Raw genomic sequence first — 23,984 nt, 5'->3', positions numbered from 1 at the left:
CTGCTTTGGAACCTTTAGTTTTCTGAACTTGGGAAGTCGAAGCTTTGGTTGTTTGAATTCGCGGGGTTTCAATTTGAGCACTTACGACAGTTTTTTCGAAAGGGCTGTTCTCGTCCTCACTACTTGTTTAACTGGCAATAGAAGCTGTTTTGTCAACTTCTGGGGCACCTGCAGATATCGATGCCTGTACAGAAGCAGGGAAACCGACAGTTGAGCTATGATGCGCGGGTTTAAACTCTCTCAACTCTTTTAAGACTTTTTCGGGGTTTTTCCCTTAGGCTAGTGCTTGTTGCAAAACAAATTTTCCTTTGTCTGATACACTTTGAGCTTTACTGCAAGTTCGTACTCGTGATTTGTCACTTGGTTCACTCATGTAAAATTAATACGAAATGTTTGGCAGTATTTTTAATTATTTCGATTTTTCAAGTTTACGGACAAAATTTAAACGATTATTTTAAACAATTTGATTATTCCTAGCAATTTCTTTGCGAATTTGCTTATTCATCAAACTAATAATCTTCCTAATGCTAAAATACACCAGCATTAATACCCCCATGCACAAAAAAATAATAATTAAAATTTCCTTAGCTGACCATGAATTATCTTTTTCTTGAGACGCTTTATTAGAAATACCTCCGCTATTACCCGCTTGAGAAATAATAATTTCTTCTTCTTTTGATGAAGAACCCCTCATTTTAAATCGAATCGAACGATTTTTTTAAAAGATAAGAATTATGTTTTTTCCACCCTGAAACGTAGGCGCCTCCACCATATGTCACGACTAGCGTGACGGGTTGAATTTAATTCAACTTATTTGCCTGGGATCTCGTTTCAGCGTGAAAATAAAACACAGTTAACTCTACCATCAAGTTCTATTAAATAAGTACTTTAACCTAACAACTCCTAACTTACTAATTAATAAAATAACAGGTTTCCTAACCCAGCGAAAACGTTACTAACTCCCAAAAAAATCATAATAAACCAGGCGTAAATCAATACACAACATAGAAGTACAATAAACATACATCTCTATAGAAGTCAGAATCTTGGAGAGAGGCTTGTCACTTGGAGCGCGTTTACGAATAACTTTACTTGAGCGTTAGGGACATGTCTGTAATTGACATTTGCGGTTCGGTCACTAACGTGGTGCACAGCAAAACTGGACTGGCTGGAAAGAACTGGACTGAACCCCTCTCTAGGGTACAACCTCCTTTTTATAGCATTCCAGACACTGGTTCCACCAATCAAAATTCCCAGACCTGGCCTCGTCTAGCCGACAACTCGTGACGACCTTTCGACCCTCGGTACTTGGAAAACATTCCACATATTTCGCAATTCAGCAAATGCATCATAATTGCAGTTGCACTCTGACCGCCGCATTCCACAATTTTAATGTTTCCGCTCAAGTAATAAATTTGATTTATTATCCTTCGTGACAATACAGGGGTGGGCATAAGTCACCTGGCAAATTTGCAAAAATTCAAGAAATTTTATAAAACGGAAACACAAGTTTAAGAAACGTTCGTTTTATTTCATTATAACACAAAAATATTTATAATAGGTGTTGAAAATGGTCACCGTTCATCTCGATACACTTCAAATAACGTTTTTCGATCGAATTAACAATACGGGCGAGCATCGCGAGGTCTTCATTGATGATATCGAACTCGACTGTTATCCAATGTTTGAGATCTTCGACATTTGCTATCGGATGCGTATAAACCCGGTTCTTCATTAGGCCCCAAATTGAAAAGTCCATCGCTGTGAGGTCCGGAGACCTTGGGGGCCAACCAATGCAACCACCTCTACCAATCCATCCTGGGAAGTGCTCGTTGAGGAAAGCGCGAACCTCCAAGCTGAAATGCGGCGGAGCGCCATCCTGCTGCAAAATTATGTTCCGTACTTCGAATCTGTCGTCCTCATCCAAGGTGACGCGTAATTCTTGTAAAAGCTCCAAGTAAGTTACCGAATTAACGGACACGTCGAAGAAATAGGGGCCAACTATCCCTCGATAATTCATTCCGGCCCAAACCAGAGAATTCACTTTTCACAAACTCCAGGAGAATTCACTTCCTTTTCGAGGATCTCATGAGGATGAGCATCGGCCCAATAAACGCAGTTATGCCTATTTACCCTGCCATCAACCTTGAATTGTGCTTCATCACTCCACAAGATTTGTCTCTCGAAAAAAGGATCGGCTGCTTTCATAATTAGGTACCACTCGCAGAATTCCATGCGCGGCAGATGGTCTCGCGGTTTTAGCTGCTGCAGCAAATGAGGACGATAACAGTGCAAACCGATATCTTCCATGATTCTACGAAGTGTACGAGATGGTATTTCAAGCACCAACGATGTCCGTTTGGCAGAGCGGCGAGGATTTTCGACGAAACTTTGCGCTACCATCATGCTATTCTGTTCAGTGCGCACCGAACGTGGACGCCCAATACGCTTTGCATCTTCAACACTACCGGTCCTTTCAAACTTTTTGGCTAATTCAATCATGTAATTGCGGTTTGGGAAATGTGTATCAGGCCACTTTTCTCTAAAACCCTCTTCAATAGCTCCATAATCGCGATCCAGACAATAAAACTGTTTCAACAAAAACACACGCTGTTGTAATGAAAACTTGACTCGAACGTTTTGTGCCATTTTACTCAAAAATTACAATCTAACAACGCAAAAAACCGGTTTGATCTGTCTTGCTTGAGGTCGACAAGCATACTAACTTATGCCCACCCGGCCGCGTTGCTACGCGCACCTGAAATCCGAGCGAGAGTGGTGGGTCTGACGCATGAACTGTTTTCAAGGCTGCCAGGTGACTTATGCCCACCCCTGTACATGCCTGTAAAAAGAGGGGGGACTGGGCCTCAAATCATTAGAGCACGAAACCGAGCTGGGTTACATAAGAAAGGGAATCTACCTTGACCAGCACGAACATATGGTTGAATGCAAACGCAGGTACCTAGATTTGCAAAAAGGTGGGTGGAGGAACCCTTTAAGTGACTGGCCTGGGTCCTAGACAAATATGACATCGAAGTGCAGGATGGCCAAAACATCAAAGAAAGGTGTCAAAAAACCGTCAGAGAAGCGACCAAGAATTATCAAGAAAAATTGGGAAATGAGTGGTCCAGGAATATACACTATGGACGAATAGTATTGAAAGAAGGCAACAAACTCACCATCCCCGCCTTCACTTCTCCATATCTGGACACCTGGAGGAGGGGAATGCTGAATAGTGCAGCAGAAGAGCAACTCCACGGCCTGGCAATGGCACAAAACAGAAGAGGATGCCGACGAGGGTGTGACGCCGTGGAAACCGCATACCACGTTTCCAGTGCCTGTGTGGACAACTCATACACCACCAGGCACGACTACGTCGTTCATTGGATTGTGAAAACCATAATGCAAGCAATGCGAGTGCCTAAAAAGTGCTTTAAACATTTTCAGTTTGGCAGGGCGACGTGTTCCAGACTGGCGAGCGTACCGTCAAAATCAGTGCTGGAAAGAAAATCTTAACCGGACAGCCGTTGTACCACAACAAGCCAGACATAGTGGTCCACTTAACCAATTCCGACGAAATCTATGTCTTTCAGGTCGCCATTTCCCACCTTCAAAACATCAGGGGCCAGGAAAAGCTGAAAAAGGCCAGGTACACAATAAATTCTTTACACCATATTTCAGACATCAACCAGCTAAACGATCTCGAAAGGGACCGTAACCTCGTAACAGAGATGGCGGAAATGCACAGATGCCCTGTGAGATTCGCTGTATGCGTGGTGGGCGCGTATGGGGAGATTTTGGCTACCGAAGAGTACAAAATTTTCCAGACCATGCTCAGGGACCGGCTGAAATGCTCCCAAAAAGCCATAAAAATCCTAGCCAACAAGATCAGCTGCAGTGTAGCAGTGTCCACCTCCAATATGCTCATAAGACGAGTCAAAAAACCACAAGCTACCTAGAAAGATGTAAAGATGTGTAAACTATCTGTAAATAGTATAATTTGTAAATAGTAGGAATCCCATGTATAATACGTATATAGTTGCGTATAAAACAAGTCCTGTATTTATTCAGATATTTTAGCACAATTTTATCTTGTAAATATTTTGGACGAAAATAAATGAATATACTACCGAATGCCCTCATCCAAGGGTCCAGGGTTCATGTCCCTGCTCGGGCGCCAGTTGTAACGTTTCTAATTTAAAAAGATTATTAAATGTAAATATAAATATATATAAGTGTATTGGCTAGGTGTTATTTAAAAAACAGTTAACACTCACCACTGAAACTAAAATTACTTATCCTATAGTCCTTTACAAGATCACAGCAACTTACGTAGTTGTCCACGTACCAACGGGTACTATATAACTTAAACCCTTAGACGTACACTTAACTTAAATTAGTGGGTTTATAGGGCTTCTTAATCAACAGCCAATCTATCGATATTACTCCTTCCTTATATCCTCACGACTAATGATGCAGGTCGTCAGAGGGATTAGCTAACGGCTGCCTTAGTACGGGTGCTGGATTTTGCCAATCCGGCGTACCTCTTAGTAATGGCGATCGATATCAGGTCCTCTCAAGTATTTAGCCTTAACACCGGCTGGCTAAAATACCCACATCATTTCCCTACATACTTAAAATTAATTAATAAAGTAAATTCAACCTGAAACAGCGACAATGTCCTTTTGTTCAGCCTTCTAATATTCTGCGTAGAAATCACACTTTAAATTACACCCATTGTCGTTCAAACTTCTAGCTTACAAGACCGAATTCACACGTTTTCCGACAAGGCATTTCGGGTTTAGATTATTTTTTGCTTAACTCGTACCGCATACCAAAACGTTAGGATTGCAATAAAATAAAATAAAAAAGGTTGGTTGGCACCGAGAATCGAACCAGGGCATCATCGATCTGTTCATCAACTTCGGCGTATCCGCCCTGGTTGCTTGAACCTATCGACCACCAACACCTCTTGATAGAGTGTGCACTAAACTGTATCAAACGGCAATTATAGCCGTTGCATAGCCCCACTAATTAATTAAAAAAAAGAAACCAAACAAAAGACACCTTTGGCATCCCCGATCCATGAATATTATGGTCTGACCCTAGGCTCTCTATTGATAACTTCCCCTCCTTATTGCTAATGACCTTTACACCAGCTTTAATTAACTGTGTGTATGTTTTTTTTTTGTTTATATATTCATTTTTTTTATTATTTATTTATTATTATTTTTTTTAAATTAATTCCATACCGTACGTAGCCCCACTATTCTGTAATGTGTGGCTTTAAGCTCACTACATTAAAAACTCCTCTAATGCTTCCATCTGCCGTGTTTCGTAATGTATAAGCATTGTGTCCTGCTATATCTTTTATTCTATATGGGCCCTCATAGAGTAAGAACAGTTTTTTAATTTCACCATCCTCGGCCGAGGAACATGTTGTTTGCTTTTAGCCAAACTGATTGTCCTACTTCGAACTTTGTGTATTTTTTCGTTGTAACGGTTTATTTTTGTCACTACGCTGTTATGGCTAATTGCCAAATTTCATATACCTGCTCGGCCCATCTCTACTTTAATTGTCAATGTCGTGATCTTCATCTGGGCGTCGGTCTGTCATATGTCCGGGATTTAATTTTGACCCGTCCATCTGGTGAGTTCTCTTCTTTCTTCTCAAATCATTTTTATCCGCGAATTTAGCCATCATCATTGGGATTTATCGCGAGATGAATATTGATTTGTGTGCGTTAGCATACTGGGTGAGTTTTCTAGCCAATATTTTCGTCCACAATAATTTATTTCACGGTGTTATAATTGTTCTTAGGCTCGAGGCAGACGGCCGTTTTCTTCACCAACTTGTGGTTTCTATTAGTAATGTTAGAAATTCCTTCCGTAAGTGCATTTTACCTTGATAATTTTAGTTATTAATTTTGCTTTCCTTTAAATAGTAACAGACAGGGGAAAAACCAAAGCAAAGCGAGCTACACGTCTCGGTCAGCTATCTAGCTATATCTTAACCCTGAATCCAACAGGTAATACTTTATTAATTAATTTTTACTTAACTATTTCACTATTTCTAATCATTACATTCATTGCAAGAGGCCCAAATTGATAGTTTTTTCCTAATCAGATTAACGTTGTTTACTATAGTCTACACCATGCGTGTGTGGTTATGTCATATTTGTTTGAACTATTTTGTTAAGTACTAATCAAAAGCAGCCTTCTTGTGGATGTATATATTTTATTTGCGGTTTGTATATTAGTTTTTTCTAACAGGGTCCAACCTAGGGGTTAACAATCCAAACAACTTAGTCAAGCCAACAACGACGTTTTGTAGTTGGGCGCCGGTTAGGCAGTTGACCTTATTGCGTAAGAATTAGCATAAGTTAGCCGGCTTTATAGTGTTGTGGCTTCCGCAGATTTGCCTGAATAAATTGGTTATTATTTTATTTGTTGTTTGAATTCACAATTCTCTATTATTAGTTGTTATCGTCATATAATCACTAAATAATTGCTGCATAGTTTCTTCCTTTTTTTTAGCTTTTTATTATTTTCATTAACTTTGGTTTTGATAACTAGCAGGACATCTGAAGGTTTCCAGTTTTCTTTACCTGTTCGATAAAACTGGTGGCGAACCCCTGAGCTAGTCGAGTGTTGTTTGCACGCGTCACACTAATCGAACTAGTCATCAGAACCAAAGTATTTATTTTTTTTGTGTTCAATTAATTTTCCTTTGTTTTACATACTTCAATAAATTCAAATATTAACTTTTAAAAGTCTCTGCAATTTGACGTGTTGCAACCGCACCAAGTTCTTCAATAGGTTCAATATCTGTCATAAACATTCAAGGTCTTACTTCATATATTTATCTAGACATTCCTGAGTTACAAAAAAGGTGTAGATTTCTGATCGATACCGGTGCTACCATTTGTCTCTACAAAATAGGAAATTTAGTTCCAGGCATTCCTTGCCATAAGGACTCCCCTGTAAGTCTCAAAGGGATAGATTCAACTCCCGGTGACTTACCAAGGACATTATCATACTCGCACTTCTCGTCTGATATTTTCAATGACAGTTCACACGTATTTCACGCCGTCCCCGATGATTTGTTATGATGAAACCTCACGTTAATGAGATTTCAACATTCTTCAATTAGATAGCTCAAGGTCGTGGATTAATTGCATTAGTTCATAACTAGCTATAGATGAACACACTTGGGCATACTGCAGGAAATCAAACGAACCATTTGTTGTATATGTACACGTGTATATTACAAGTTAAAAAACAAAACTACAATATTTACAACTTACAGAATCTTTACAAAATTTACAAAAGTTGCCAAGAACCAAATTATTAAAGGAATTAACAAGAAAAAATAAAATAATAATAATAATAATGTTTATTTATTTAGCCAAATGCTATATACAAAAAACGATTAAGAAGTAAACAGTGTAAACATATAATACAAAATATTCAATAGAATTAAAATACAATTTACAATACAATACATTTTAAAAAAAATTTAACCGATAAATCCATGAGGCGACTACCTTACACGTTGGACAGCACATAATTCCTCAACATTGTACTAAAATTTTTAAAATTATCACAGTTTTTCAAGTCATTTGGTAGCTTATTGTACTCAGATAGTCCTCTACATAAGATGGAGTTTGACATTTTGTTTGAGCGATACCTATCAACTAAGATAAAATCGTTACAATTTCTTGTTTGATAATTATGAACGTCCTTAAAATATGTTACTCTATCACAGATATAGGCAGGTAGTAATTTATTTCTTAATTTATAGAGAAAAACATAGGCATCATAGATAAGTCCTTGTTCAACCGACATGACATTGGCAACACTCAACATCAACTTTACAGGAGTGTATCTGTTACATTTTAAAATTGTTCTTAATGCTCTATTTTGAATTACTTGAAATTCATTTATTTTGTAGTTTGGCAAATTGTATAACAATGCAGAACAAAATTTAAGATACGGTGCCGCCAGACAGTTATACATAAGATACTTGGTATACATAGAAAAAATAAAAGAAAACAAAATTGAAGTTGAATTTAAAATAAAATGAAAAATCAAGATAAATTTGAAATTTAAAAAAAAACAGGAAAAGTTTTCCCAGTGCCACACTGTCTCTAATTGCCCTTACCAGCTGTCAAAGACGATGTTTGGGTCCTGGAACCTCCAGTATCCTCTTCCCAGTCGTCAGTAGTGGCCACTGCTGATTTCCAGGTAGGAAATGGGGTCCAGAGACTGGTGACAGGTACCTAAGGCAGAAAACAGCAGAACACCAGGGAAAACGAACAAACAGCTTCAACACTTGTTCCGGCAACCAAAAAGGTGACCAGAGGTGATGACAAGTGTTGAAGTTGTTTAGAGCAAACTAATATTAACTAAAAAATAAAAATAAAATAAAATTAAATAAAACAAAATCAAGCGAGGAATTGTGGTGGTTCGATTCTGACCTTTTGAGACTCTGTGGCCGGTGGTCGGCTTTTCCAACACGTGGGTTGGTCCGGAAAACTCTGGACAAAGCAGTCCCAGTCAGGCTGATTCAATCCCCGATTGAAATGTTCTTTGCTCGGGAAAACCATTAGAGCTCTGGTCAGGAAACCCTTGGATCTCTGGTCGGAAAGCCCTTGAAATTCCGGTCGGAAAGGTCTTTGAATTTCCAGTTGGAAAAATCTCTGAATATCCGGTTGGACCGAACACAATGCTGTAATTCGGCCAGATGATCACGGATTAAAAATTCACACGCGCCACAAGGCTCAGAAAAAAGATCAGATGTCGGCAGGTCGAGTGCTGTAGTGGTAAAAAGACCGATATCACAAAGTGGGGTGATTAAATAGGCACATGGCACCTGACACAAAGAAACACGACCACAAACCGACGCTTCCCCGACAAAAATCGAAACCAATCACGTGACTACGGCACCTGATAACTTATCAGGTCACGCACCCACATTTACAACAAAATGTGCACAAAGTGCAATTGGAGGATTTAAGCGATCGGAATCGGTCTACTAGTGTAACTAGGCCCACGGACATTAAAAACACAAATCAAACGAGTTAACGGACGAAAACTCTATTTCGTACGTAACAGTACTTTGAGACAAGGCAACAAGTATTTGAAGAAGTAATACAACAGTAATTGATTTTTTTAAACTGAAATATGTTTTATATTATTTAATATATGAATATAAGTTATTTTTAAAATATTAATTGCCATTTATTTGTCATATTATGCCCTGGTTCATGGTATTAATCCAGATATTTATATATTTTTAAAAAAACAAAAAGAAAACAATTTTTAAACCTAGATACAAATAAATTATATTTATTTACAGGGAAAAAATTAACTAACTACCTATTCTTATCACTGACTATTTTTTGAGTCAAGGTAGGCCTTCAACAATACCATTTTCTCCTTCTCAAGCATCATTTTTTCTCTTTCCAGATTAATTCTTTCTATATGATATCTTTTATTTTGTTGCTCTTGCACATAGATTATTTCCTGGGATATCTTTCTTTTCTTTCCCTTCTCTTTCCCTGCATTATCTGGAGGTTCTACGTTAGGTAGATCAATGATGTTACCTGAATCTTCTACATTATTTTCTTCTTCAGACTTTTCTTCTGTCACACTAGATTCTATTGAGTGGTCACAATGGTTTGATGGTTTTGAGCCTGAAACCAACATTCAATAAGTAGATTTTTTTTCTTAGACAAGAACAAAAAAAAAAGTTGATCTTATTTGAACTCTTATTACCCAAAGTTGCATCCATTTCCTCAAAAAATTGAAATCTACTGGGTCCTCGTCCTGTCTTCTTTTGATTATCTTTTGCTGAGTGGTAGCTTCTTATAAGTGACTTCCATTTTACCTGACATTGTACCCCTGTAACATTAATGCCTTGGCTAATTAGGTCATTAGCAACATTGTCAAATACATGTTTTCGTTTTTTCGGATGTTTTAAATCTTCTAAATGAGTTTGCATGGAATTGATTAAGGCCTTACTTTCATCATGCTGCCAAATATGTTGTGATTTGATTTCAAAACATGTGGTATTAGGAGGTGCCATGAAAAGTTCACATGATTCTTGTTGAGTGTCAGGAGCTATGGCATTTTCCTCTATTGCATTGCTTAAAAGTGATGCGGCAAATTCGTCATCTTTAAATAAAATTTAAACACTTACCATACTGAGCCCTTTCATAATCTTCTTCATTTAATTTAAATGAGTAAGTTATATTGCTTTCAGGGTCCACGATACTTAATTCCATTTTAAAAAATGCCAGCAAAACTACAAACTTATTATATTATTCTAAATTTAACCTAGAATTTTCAACATTTCAACAAGATAAAAAACGACGTTAATTTAAAATGTGACAGTTAGTAGCATAAAGCACCAAGTAAAAGGTTGGTGCGTCAGGGGTGAGGGACGAGGAAGCCAAGAGTGCTCCGGGAGCGTCACGCTTCGAGAACCCGAACATACAAAAGTCAGACTCAAGTACTATGGAGTAACTCGGGAGTGCTCCAATTGAGTCACCCGAAAGCGGCTTATGTGACCAAAAATTGAAATAGTCGTAAATTTTCATTGAAATTATTTCAATATTGATATTAAAGTCAATGGATTTACGGCATAAGACTGAGAGAGATGTGCTGCTGCAATGTTCTTTTAAAACAATTAATCCAATACTTCCAATCCAAACCACGGACAACTCCTGTAATTCCTTGGGTATTAAGTGCATATTATGCACCCGAGCATCCACTGTGACGTCACCCGGCGTATCGCATTGAGTAAAGAAGTTCCAGATAGGCCATCTTGAATCTGTTGTGATGTCAAATGCCAACTTGTCACTTGGCGGTAAGGGTAGGGCTCTCGTGGAAAACGCTATATTTTTCGTATTTTCAAAGATATGGATCTGAAACTTTCTGTATGTACAGTGTGTAGTGTTGGCTCGAATCTGACGTTATCAGATGCCGGTTCTGTGACCTTGGGGGCGACCTTGAGCTGTCAAACATGACAAATTTCAATTTTTTTTTGGTTTTATTACCCAGAATCGTGAAGAGCATCATCAATAACCCCTATACCAAATTTGAGCACTTTAACTTCAATAGTTTTCCCTCTACGTCAAGTTAGATCTAGCAATTCCTATATGCAGAGTTCACGTAGAAAACGCGATAATTTCATCATTTTTTGAGACAAAATTTTGAAATTTGGTATATGGGCAGGGTAATTAAAGGGCTTGAATTTACCAAAGTCTGTTTTTCGCTATTTGATCTCCAAGGTGACCTTGAACTGTCAAATATATGTCAAAATAAAGGTTTTATAAATTTTGCTTTAGGAAACGATGAAAAGCACTATAGATAATTCACATACCAAATTTGAACCGTCTACGTAGCCCTGATAGCTTTCTACGTCAATATTTTAGTGCGGCTCCTCCTGTGAACAAAGCATTTTGTAAAAAACGCCTTAACTTTAACAGTTTTTATAATAAAAACTCGAAATTTGGGATACCAACGTTCAGTCTGGATATCTCGAGTGTGCCGTAGGTGGCTTCTCGGAATTCAATATTTGACATGACCTTTGCTTGTCAAATAATCGTGATAATGTTAAAATTTATTTATTTTTTTCTCAAAACTGTAAACGGTGCTCTCCAAAATCCCTATTTTGAATTTAGTGCTTCTAGGTTGTTCCGTTATTATTATAGGTTAAATTATTTTCATCTTAAAAACATTCCGAAAAAAAAATTATTTCAGAGAATGCCCCACGCAAATGGTGGAGCACCGCGGCTTCTTTTGACTCTATTGTTACAGTTCATAGACGCGACGCCACCTCGTAAATTGCGTCGATCGCCGAAATGTTTATTTTCTGGTTTTATTTATTTAATATAAAATATAAGGCATTAATACACTACTAGTTATCATCTGGTTATTTGATCCTATTGTTCCTTACAAAGAAGTGTATACATTAACTATTTACCTGAATTAAAAACTTGCTGATAAAAAAACTGTAGTTACGTATAAGGCTATAAATGCATATTTGAAATATAAAATTTTGTTACTTATTAGATATAAATCTAATCTGGCGTTGATAGAATTTCTATTTTCGACCTTGGACGTCACCTTCACCTGTCAAAAATACGTCAATTTTGACAGAACATCATTTTTTCATTTTTTATCGAAAAGTATCACCTTTGGCGATATCTGTGTCAAATTTCAGATTTTTAAGCTGATTGGTTACCTCTCAAAGTACATTTAAGTCAGGACTGAACTAGCCAGGTAGGGATCTCGTGGAAAACCGGATAATTTCCACAGTTTTCAACTTAAAATTTTTAAATTTGGTGTACGTCTAAACTAACCGAATTCCTCAAATCTGGCGTTGATAGAATTTCTATTTTCGACCTTGGACGTCACCTTCACCTGTCAAAAATACCTCAATTTTGACAGAACATCATTTTTTCATTTTTTATCGAAAAGTATCACCTTTGGCGATATCTGTGTCAAATTTCAGATTTTTAAGCTGATTGGTTACCTCTCAAAGTACATTTAAGTCAGGACTGAACTAGCCAGGTAGGGATCTCGTGGAAAATCGGATAATTTCCACAGTTTTCAACTTAAAATTTTTAAATTTGGTGTACGTCTAAACTAACCGAATTCCTCAAATCTGGCGTTGATAGAATTTCTATTTTCGACCTTGGACGTCACCTTCACCTGTCAAAAATACGTCAATTTTGACAGAACATCATTTTTTCATTTTTTATCGAAAAGTATCACCTTTGGCGATATCTGTGTCAAATTTCAGATTTTTAAGCTGATTGGTTACCTCTCAAAGTACATTTAAGTCAGGACTGAACTAGCCAGGTAGGGATCTCGTGGAAAACTGGATAATTTCCACAGTTTTCAACTTAAAATTTTTAAATTTGGTGTACGTCTAAACTAACCGAATTCCTCAAATCTGGCGTTGATAGAATTTCTATTTTCGACCTTGGACGTCACCTTCACCTGTCAAAAATACCTCAATTTTGACAGAACATCATTTTTTCATTTTTTATCAAAAAGTATCACCTTTGGCGATATCTGTGTCAAATTTCAGATTTTTAAGCTGATTGGTTACCTCTCAAAGTACATTTAAGTCAGGACTGAACTAGCCAGGTAGGGATCTCGTGGAAAACCGGATAATTTCCACAGTTTTCAACTTAAAATTTTTAAATTTGGTGGACGTCTAAACTAACCGAATTCCTCAAATCTGGCGTTGATAGAATTTCTATTTTCGACCTTGGACGTCACCTTCACCTGTCAAAAATACCTCAATTTTGACAGAACATAATTTTTTCATTTTTTATCAAAAAGTATCACCTTTGGCGATATCTGTGTCAAATTTCAGATTTTTAAGCTGATTGGTTACCTCTCAAAGTACATTTAAGTCAGGACTGAACTAGCCAGGTAGGGATCTGAAATTTGACACAGATATCGCCAAAGGTGATACTTTTCGATAAAAAATGAAAAAATGATGTTCTGTCAAAATTGACGTATTTTTGACAGGTGAAGGTGACGTCCAAGGTCGAAAATAGAAATTCTATCAACGCCAGATTTGAGGAATTCGGTTAGTTTAGACGTACACCAAATTTAAAAATTTTAAGTTGAAAACTGTGGAAATTATCCGATTTTCCACGAGATCCCTACCTGGCTAGTTCAGTCCTGACTTAAATGTACTTTGAGAGGTAACCAATCAGCTTAAAAATCTGAAATTTGACACAGATATCGCCAAAGGTGATACTTTTCGATAAAAAATGAAAAAATGATGTTCTGTCAAAATTGAGGTATTTTTGACAGGTGAAGGTGACGTCCAAGGTCGAAAATAGAAATTCTATCAACGCCAGATTTGAGGAATTCGGTTAGTTTAGACGTACACCAAATTTAAAAATTTTAAGTTGAAAACTGTGGAAATTATCCGGTTTTCCACGAGATCCCTACCTGGCTAGTTCAGTCCTGACTTAAATGTACTTTGAGAGGTAACCAATCAGCTTAAAAATCTGAAATTTGACACAGATATCGCCAAAGGTGATACTTTTCGATAAAAAATGAAAAAATGATGTTCTGTCAAAATTGACGTATTTTTGACAGGTGAAGGTGACGTCCAAGGTCGAAAATAGAAATTCTATCAACGCCAGATTAGATTTATATCTAATAAGTAACAAAATTTTATATTTCAAATATGCATTTATAGCCTTATACGTAACTACAGTTTTTTTATCAGCAAGTTTTTAATTCAGGTAAATAGTTAATGTATACACTTCTTTGTAAGGAACAATAGGATCAAATAACCAGATGATAACTAGTAGTGTATTAATGCCTTATATTTTATATTAAATAAATAAAACCAGAAAATAAACATTTCGGCGATCGACGCAATTTACGAGGTGGCGTCGCGTCTATGAACTGTAACAATAGAGTCAAAAGAAGCCGCGGTGCTCCACCATTTGCGTGGGGCATTCTCTGAAATAATTTTTTTTTCGGAATGTTTTTAAGATGAAAATAATTTAACCTATAATAATAACGGAACAACCTAGAAGCACTAAATTCAAAATAGGGATTTTGGAGAGCACCGTTTACAGTTTTGAGAAAAAAATAAATAAATTTTAACATTATCACGATTATTTGACAAGCAAAGGTCATGTCAAATATTGAATTCCGAGAAGCCACCTACGGCACACTCGAGATATCCAGACTGAACGTTGGTATCCCAAATTTCGAGTTTTTATTATAAAAACTGTTAAAGTTAAGGCGTTTTTTACAAAATGCTTTGTTCACAGGAGGAGCCGCACTAAAATATTGACGTAGAAAGCTATCAGGGCTACGTAGACGGTTCAAATTTGGTATGTGAATTATCTATAGTGCTTTTCATCGTTTCCTAAAGCAAAATTTATAAAACCTTTATTTTGACATATATTTGACAGTTCAAGGTCACCTTGGAGATCAAATAGCGAAAAACAGACTTTGGTAAATTCAAGCCCTTTAATTACCCTGCCCATATACCAAATTTCAAAATTTTGTCTCAAAAAATGATGAAATTATCGCGTTTTCTACGTGAACTCTGCATATAGGAATTGCTAGATCTAACTTGACGTAGAGGGAAAACTATTGAAGTTAAAGTGCTCAAATTTGGTATAGGGGTTATTGATGATGCTCTTCACGATTCTGGGTAATAAAACCAAAAAAAAATTGAAATTTGTCATGTTTGACAGCTCAAGGTCGCCCCCAAGGTCACAGAACCGGCATCTGATAACGTCAGATTCGAGCCAACACTACACACTGTACATACAGAAAGTTTCAGATCCATATCTTTAAAAATACGAAAAATATAGCGTTTTCCACGAGAGCCCTACCCTTACCTGCATCACTTGTATACATTACTAAAAATTTGTCTAGTCTGACAATTTTTTAAGGGTGGTTCAACTAACAAATTGGGCCTATTTCACAGATCTGTATCCTGTATATGCTGAATACTTCACTACTTTTCCATGTGGATGAGAAAATATAACTTTTATGAAGAAATTGGCCTAAGCAAAGAACAAATTACCCACTAAGAAGATTGCAACATATCAATCAAGTTGAAGAGTGAAATGGTGTGCAATGGGATCAACTACTTACATTAGAACCGTGAATAAAAAAGCAAGGTTTAAGGTCAGTATAGTGATTTTACTTAAATTAACATTCAAATGAAAACTAATCCACACAAATATACAAATCCATCTGTAGACCAGTTCTAGACTACGGACACTTACTTAGAGCAAACGCTACTGACAAAACTAAAAGATATACTCAGACTACGGAACAGATTGCTCTAAGACTAATATATATGCTCTAAGAACTATATATAATAACCAAAATAAGACACCCAGAAAACCCACTACACAACCCATCCAACCAACTTCTCTACGAACGTACAAACATGACCAAAATAACAGACAGACTTATACAACTACAGAACAAATGGAAAAATAATCCAAACAACTGGACAATAATAAACCCACTGTGCATAACAAGACAAACCAGACAATCCCATTACTTCTTTCCCACTGCCACCCTACTAGAGCACTTTGACTACTTTTTTTTTTTTTTGTAAATAAATTGTAATTGTAAATAATTAGAATAAGTTAACATGTATGCTAAAACTATAAAAAAAATCCCACTGTAAACATAGGCAGAAAGACCAAGTGGTCGATAGCCTTTTTTCTATTGAAAATAAAGATTATTTATGCCCGATTAACATGCCCTGCAGGTCTCCAATATCACCGTGTGTCAAAAGCATGACCAACTAGAACACCACATAATCCCAACCGTGCAGCATAATAAAAAAATATTTATTCTCAAATAAAATGAAATGGGTTGGATTTAGGTATAGGCAAGTAAATTGAAACGTATAGTAATTTTTAATGCTCAAAATGATTCCGTCATAAAAAATGTGGGTTTCTATTTAAAAAACTTGAGATTTTTCATTTTTTTTAGTGGCAAGTTTATGATTTTTTTTTGACGACCCTGTATACAAATGAGTCATTACGCACCCTCAGTTTAATAAAACGATCCTTTATTTACAATAACCCAAAGTTTCATTGCAAAATGAAATACGGTTTTGACAAAGTACAAAAATATGTTGAGCGTTGCAACTGTCACTTTTTTGGAAAAACATCAAATATTTCGAAAACGGCTAGAGATAGGCATAGGGCATTCTATACAAAAGTTGGTCAGAATTTTGTGAGGAATCCAAATATGTAATAATATATAGGGTGTTCTATTTAAAATAAGAAAGTTGTGATCGACTTCCGGTATAAACGGAAGTGCAACCATTTTGAAAATATTTTAGTTAGATAGGGCATGTCCACATCAGTATCCTGCCAAATTTTCAAAACTCTCCTATTTATACTTTTTCCAATATCAATGGATGTCTTTCGTTGTGGGACACCCTGTATATGAAAACTAATGCATTTTTCATTATTGTTTTATGTTTAATAATTATCATTGTACACTTTGTACACGGCATTGCTCAACATTGAGTTAATATGTATTATACAATGTCTTGAATGTGATGAAATAGAAGGGACTTACGCCTAGTTTATAAAGCAAAATTTAATTTTAGTTATATTATTAATATTAGGACTAAGAATAGAATCAATGCTTATGACCAAAGTAGTTTATAAAAAAATAATTTAAATTTAGTATTAGTTATAACTGAATTCACTTAAAAACCAAAATTTTTTTATGGCTAATACTAAAATTAAATCTTTTTTCCTTTTTCGAACCTGCAGTATGGCTAACCTGTCATTGACACTGAATATTATCACAAAAGTTATAGTTTTTAGGTACATGATTTTATTATCTTTTTCATTTTTGTTTTGGGTTCCGGCTTAAAGAAAAAGGATTGCAGCTACAAGCTACAACTTTTTATGAAATATTTACTATTTATGTACTGGCACTTGTCAGTCTATATGTCATGTAATAACCTCCATAAACTTATCATTTATAAACACCTATATATACCAATTTTTACAGTGAGTACTAATACCTACTAATACTTAAACTAAATTTTAAAGTGGGCTTTACTTTTTGCAAAAACACTTGGAACCTTATTTTTATAGGAGGTTTTGGATTATATACATTTATACAGCGCGTTTTTTTTAACGCGCAACATAGGATTTTACGTGTTAAATTTTTAAGCCCATGTTAGACCATTTTATTTTGGAACTGCAAGTCTATAACTTGACGGGTGTGTCTTTAGTACCCTGAAGCTCAAGTAAGTCTACCAATTTGGTCTAAAAAGTGATTAAAAACTGGAAAAAAATCTTTTTTTTTCGAAAAGATTTTAGCGTTCCATACTCCCTGTATGTATTGTTGTTCCTTGTTGTTTTTATACTGGCAGGGCAGGTAGCAGGTAAAGTGACATATTTTGACTGCATCACGACCCGACATCTTTTGAACGTCAAAAGGGTTTTTTATGATTGTTTGAAATACTGTTTGGCTTCAAACGGAGGTCAGTTTGAACAATTCACTTATAAAAATACTTCTTTTGTTTTTAACTTTCTTGATATAAAGTTAATGATCACCCTGTTTTACTTTCTACGCCAAATTTTACCTGCTACCTGCCGTGCCAGTATCAAAAACAACAAAGAACAACAATGCATACAGGGAGTATGAAACGATAAAACCTTTTCGAAAAAAGATGATTTTTTGCAAGCTTTTTAACACTTTTTAGGCCGAATTGGTAAACTTACTTAAGCTTCAGGGTACAAAACAGCCACCCGTCAAGTTTTATACTTGTAGTTCCAAAATAACATGGTCTAACATGGGCTTAAAAATTTAACACGTGAAATCCTATGTTGCGCGTTAAAAAAAACGCACTGTATATACATTTTTTTCAAAAATGTCATCAATAATTTTTGGGGATGTTAATCTGATTTATTGGAAAATTATTGGTGTCAAATTATCAATATTTACAGGACAATTGTGGTACAAGTTGCATGGAACATATTTAGAATTGTTTGTTTCTAGAATCCCAATCTCGATCCCAATTATACAATAATAAAGAAGTGTTGCCATTTAAAAGATCAAAAATATTTTAATTACCCAGTTTTTGGGCCCTGTATGATCCCATTTCATATAACACAAGCAGAGGTTAATAAAATTAAAAACATGAGGGGGTTTGAGAATTTTTGTGAAAAGTTGAAGTGAAAAGGCAGCATGATACAAAAGCACTGTATGTAGTGTTATCTAAATGCACGTTTGAAGGAACAGTAATAATCTAATTCATATACGTGTCAATTCTTCAGAGCAAATGATGTCTACGAAATTACTTAGATGATACAACATTTGCTTATCTAGTACCCTGATTTTAAACCAAACATACAGGGTGTTACAAATTCGGTGCATTAGCATTGCTATCTCCGAAAGTATAGTTGATAGAGCTTTAGTTAAATGGAGGCAAAGTTGCGCATTTTATTGCTAAATAATTTGGTAAAAAAAATTCAAAAAAGTTTTATTACACATTTCTATTTTATTTAATCAATGGCACCTTCTGGGGGCACATTTTCTTCAAGAAAATAGTTTTAGTTTTCAGCTCAAACATTACTTTTTTAGATACCAACGTCAACTTCAAATTTTCAAATACCGACCTCAACTTTTTATTTCATTTTTTAGTAGTCACAGACCTTCTGAAACTAATGATGTGTCACACTTGTCAAAAAATATACCTAGTGTACTCGTATTATGTACTTGGTATTTTGAGATTTTTTTAAAAAATAAGCAATTGAATTTGATATGTTGTCATAATGAGTAGATAATTTAGTTTTATATAATTTAATAAATAGGTTCATTGCTCCTTCGAAAAAGAGCGAGAGTTTCTTATGGTACTTTTCATTTATTTAAAAAAAAAAATATGTTTTTTGTTAGTTATTTATTTTTCAGATACTCACATGTTTGAATTCGCGGTTGAGTTTTGATGAATCAGCTTAATCATATCAAACTAAATTATTTACTCATTATGATGACATACGAATTTCAAATGCATATTTGAAAAAACAAATACCTAAGTACACTAGGTATAATTTTTTGACAAGTGTGGCACATCATTATTTTCGGTAGGTTGGTAGCTACTAAAAAAACGAAATCGAAAGTCTCGGTCAATATTTTGAAATATTAAGTGGATGATGGTATCTAAAAAACGAAACGTTGTAGCTAAATACAAACATTATTTTCTTAAATAGCATAAATTAATGCCTCCAGAAGGTGCAATTGATTTAAAATTGAATAAAGTGGAAAAAAATAAAATACAAATTTGATTAGTTGTTTTTGTTGGATATCTCCGGATGTAATGAAAATAAAAAAAAAAAATTTTACCGAATTATTTAGCAGTAAAATGCGCAACTTTGCCTCCATTTAACTAAAGCTCTATCAACTATACTTTCTGAGATAGCAATGCTAATGCATCTAATTTGTAACACCCTGTATTTGTGCAGCTGCAATGTTTTTTTTTAACAATCCAATACTTAAGTTCAATTTTTTCAGTTCAAATTCTGCTGATTAAGTCATCTTCCATCTGTTGTTATGTCAACTAAAGTTCGAATTTGTCACCTTGCTTTTGTTTTTATTATTTATGTTATGTCAAATAGATTCCCATGCAGGTAAAATAGTTATATTTGTAATTTTAATACAATATTTCAATAATAGTTGAAAATTAGACAATAAAATCAAGTAAATGTATATTTTTTGAAGGACATAAAGCCTGCTGGTCTAAGTAAGATTACAATACCAATTTCAAACTTAACCTAGGTATTTAACCCTGCTGATGCATCATTACTACACATTTTTTTCGTCTGGTATTTTTTAAGTTGTTGTGCTCGGAGTAGGGTGTATATGAATATCCTCAATTGCTTAATAACTCCATTTAATCACAACTTAATAACTAATGAATTTGTAACAAAGTATTCAGTCAGTTCTTGTAAAAACGTGCCAATTCGGAATCATTGCCCCGAAATTGAAATCTTTATTTTTCCCGGATGACATCCATCAATTCCCACACAAGTGCGTTCCGTATGAACATAATATAAGTATAGTTCAAGTAGCAAATTACAGATCTGTATCTTACAGATCTGTATCTGGTATATGCTGAATACTTCACTACTTTTTCATGTGGGTGAGAAAGCATAACTTTTATAAAGAAAATGACTTAAACAAGGCTCAAATTACCCACCAAGAAGTACTACATTAGAACAGTGCATAAAAGAGCAAGTTTTAATGTTAGTTAACTATTTTTACTGAAATTGACATTAAAATGAAAAGCATTGCAGTTTTACGTTAACACAATCATCTTATCAATAATCATCATTATTTACTTTGCTAAATTACATTATTGAACGTCAAATCAATATGTATTATATTTAGTGTCTCTAATCTAAAAGCATGTTTAAAGTATAGTAATAATGAGGTAGTTTTCAGTGAGTACAAATGATGAACTCAAGACACCGCTTGTATGAGACATCTTCTATCTTATGAGTACTATGATTATAAAGCTAACACCTTTGTGCAGTTGCAGTGTTTTTAAAACCAAGTAAATTCTTCTGATTTTTTAGATAATTTGATTATTCAAGCTATTCCCTTTCTATAAATAATATCTAAGATAGACAGGAATTAACATTACGGTTGATTTGATTATTTTAATCAGAGTAAACTATTTGGGAAGCTACAAAAAGTATCTTGTAAAACTGTGACAGTCCAAATTTTCTATGTTTTATAATGTAACATCCTGTATATTATTGAATTTTTGAAGTTATTGATTGATTGATCAGGAAGACTTGTTAAATGTAGCGGGCACCGTTTTGTGATTTGTGTTTATTATAAGCTATGTGATAATATATATCAGTTTTAATTTAGGCTGGGCAATTTCTTTTAAAACAAAAATTAGAAATGTTTTCTTTTTGTTTTGACTATGCAGGGTGGAGCATAAATTTGTGGCAGATAAAATATGGGTATTTTTAAATAGAACCACATTTTTTAATACATTTTAAATTCTACACTTAATTCTTAAACTTTTACTTTTATACAAGGTGTTACAAATTCGATGCATTATCATTGCTATCTCAGAAACTATTGTGTTAAGAGCTTTAGTTCAATGGAGAAGTTGCGCATTTTATTGCTAAATAATTTGGTAAAAAAAAATTCAAAACATTTTATTACATGCGGAGTAAATTCGAAAATAATCATTAATAAAGTGGTAAAAAACAAATAGAAATTTGACTTTTTCGGTTTTTGTCGGAATTCTCCGGATGTTATAAAAAGTTCATTTAAAATTTTTTTTAGGTATTCAGCTGAAATCGGTTAAAACACGTTGACGTTTTTTATGTTCTTGTCGTAATATTATTTTCTTTGTTTCAGATATTCTCCCGGTGAAGCGAGATGCATAAAAAGTCGTACAGGGGAACGCTGGAATTCTTATTTATTTTACTAATATACTAAAGATTGGGGCGCGGGTTGTGTGTAGTTTTATTTGCTATTTCGATTTGCTGTTATGTCATATGCAACATTTTCCTATCCACAATATTTGGCCGCATAATTTTTATTTAATGTCCGACTAAATGGGGATGTATTACAAGAATTATCATTCCTTTAAATGTCAATCTACGCATGGCGAACTGAGTAACTGTGCAGAAGTTGACATTGGAATTGAACCACACCAGCAATCAGTTATTAATATCTATCAAACGTACAATTTATTTTCCTGACTGATCAACATCCTACAGCAAAATTAACTTTTTGTGTCTGCTCAGCTTCGATTTACATCGAAGAATCAACCTTTTATCAGGTGGGTTTTCTAAGAACGAGCCAGAATGTTTATTATTAGAACTTCAAAAAAACCGCGTCTTTTAATGTGTATACAAACTTTCAGTTTGAAGTTTATTAGATGTCAAATATTGTATGACGGATTTTTTGAAATGTGTGATCGAGATGGTTTCTTGTTCATTTTGTTTGTACAACATATATGTATGCGTTCGCCATAGATGTGATCAAAAGTAACTCGAAGGCGACTATCTTATCAGATAGATCGACAGATTCGTTAGCCCTGATATAATCCCAAACAGCTTCAGGTTTTAGTTTTACCCCTATTGTGCCCCTCACCTCGATCATTTTGTCAGTATGTTTACTTGACAGCATAAAAACATTTATGTTGTCTTTCCAATTTATAAAAATTAGACCCTCCCTACTCTGCTGCACAAATATTTGACCTTTTTGAAGTTTCTTTAATACAACTGCTTTTGGCAAACCACATCATTTTTTCCGTACCGTACCTACTAAGTGAGTATCTGAATCGATTAATCGCATAGCTAAAGGAATGTTGGTGTACAGGGTGTCCCATTTTCGACACTTTTGTAAGGTATCTCACTTATTTTTAAAGATACGGGGTTGCGGTTTTTGCGACAGTGTGTTACTTTTTTGTGAAATTTAACATGGCGTCAGCAGAATTGTCATAACCCATTTCGTTGTTAAGATACAGGGGAAAATTGAAAAATATCATTGTTGAGGTACCCGCCGTATCTCAGATATCTTTAAACTTTTTGAAGAGGTGAAAACGGATTCTTATAGATATTTTTCCGTAGAATCCAGTGACGTAGTTTATTTTTTGCTGAAGTCTTTCGTTTTTTAATTATGACATAAACATATGTTGAATATAAAACACCTCGTATCACAACGTAGTACCCTGCTGTGGTGGGTAATTTGATTAAGCACAACAAAAAGTTGTATTTGATTTTTATGGCTTTTTTAGAAAAATTATATAAATTTTTACTTGCTTTTCCTCAATCCTTCCATTCCTTACGTGGCACTAGGACAGAACTCAGAATATCTGTTAATTCACACCATAGTTTTGACAGGTCTATGTAAGACACTCCATTTAAAAGTTTTCCGGTTTGTAAAATTGGGGTTTTCTTTATAAATTCCATCATAATTCACTTTTGTTCTTCCGTCATCGGAGAACTTTTAGTTTTTAAATCTATAAACATAACACATTATAACAATAAATTAACGTAAAAGTAGATTTTCTTACCCATTTGTCAGACTTTAATTTGGTTACCCATCAATAAATTATTAATCACAGCTATACAGGAACAAATGTTACAATAATAATAAATTAAATAACCCCGTTCAGGGGGGCAGCCGGCAGGGTCAAGTAAACCCAGCTGATTCCACTTTTTTATCAATATTTATTATTAGATTACCCACTAAACAAAATAACGTCGTTGTTTCAATACAATTTAGTTTCTATGTTTCTTTGTTTCGTTATTTATTTGACACATTTACATCTTTTTTAAGTTTAAACGTTCGTTATATGTCCCGCAACTCAACATTCTCCCTGTTACGTTAAAAATGTTCCCTTTTAGTTTTGACTCCGTTACGAATCTGCAACAAACCTGTGTCAACTTACAAAC

At 34.9% G+C, this 23,984-nt stretch overlaps 3 long non-coding RNA genes across 3 annotated transcripts in view; all 3 read left to right on the top strand.

Moving 5' to 3' along the window:
- The window catches only part of LOC145735654 (uncharacterized), a 262,556-nt gene that overhangs the window by 101,076 nt on the left and 137,496 nt on the right, over positions 1 to 23,984 (top strand). The window lies entirely within an intron of this gene.
- LOC145735919 (uncharacterized) lies at positions 5,353 to 6,445 on the top strand. The gene is made up of 4 exons (XR_014179800.1): positions 5,353 to 5,756; positions 5,822 to 5,889; positions 5,946 to 6,029; positions 6,274 to 6,445. It is a non-coding gene; the product is annotated as an uncharacterized LOC145735919 (long non-coding RNA).
- LOC145735318 (uncharacterized) lies at positions 7,383 to 8,341 on the top strand. The gene is made up of 2 exons (XR_014179645.1): positions 7,383 to 8,187; positions 8,248 to 8,341. It is a non-coding gene; the product is annotated as an uncharacterized LOC145735318 (long non-coding RNA).

This window comes from Ips typographus, linkage group LG11 (assembly GCF_016097725.1).
Source record: "Ips typographus isolate SLU linkage group LG11, UJ_Ityp_2.0, whole genome shotgun sequence".
In the NCBI taxonomy this organism is placed as follows: Eukaryota; Metazoa; Arthropoda; class Insecta; order Coleoptera; family Curculionidae; genus Ips; species Ips typographus.
Note: the sequence above shows the minus strand (reverse complement) of the source record. Positions and strands in the feature narration are given on the sequence as shown.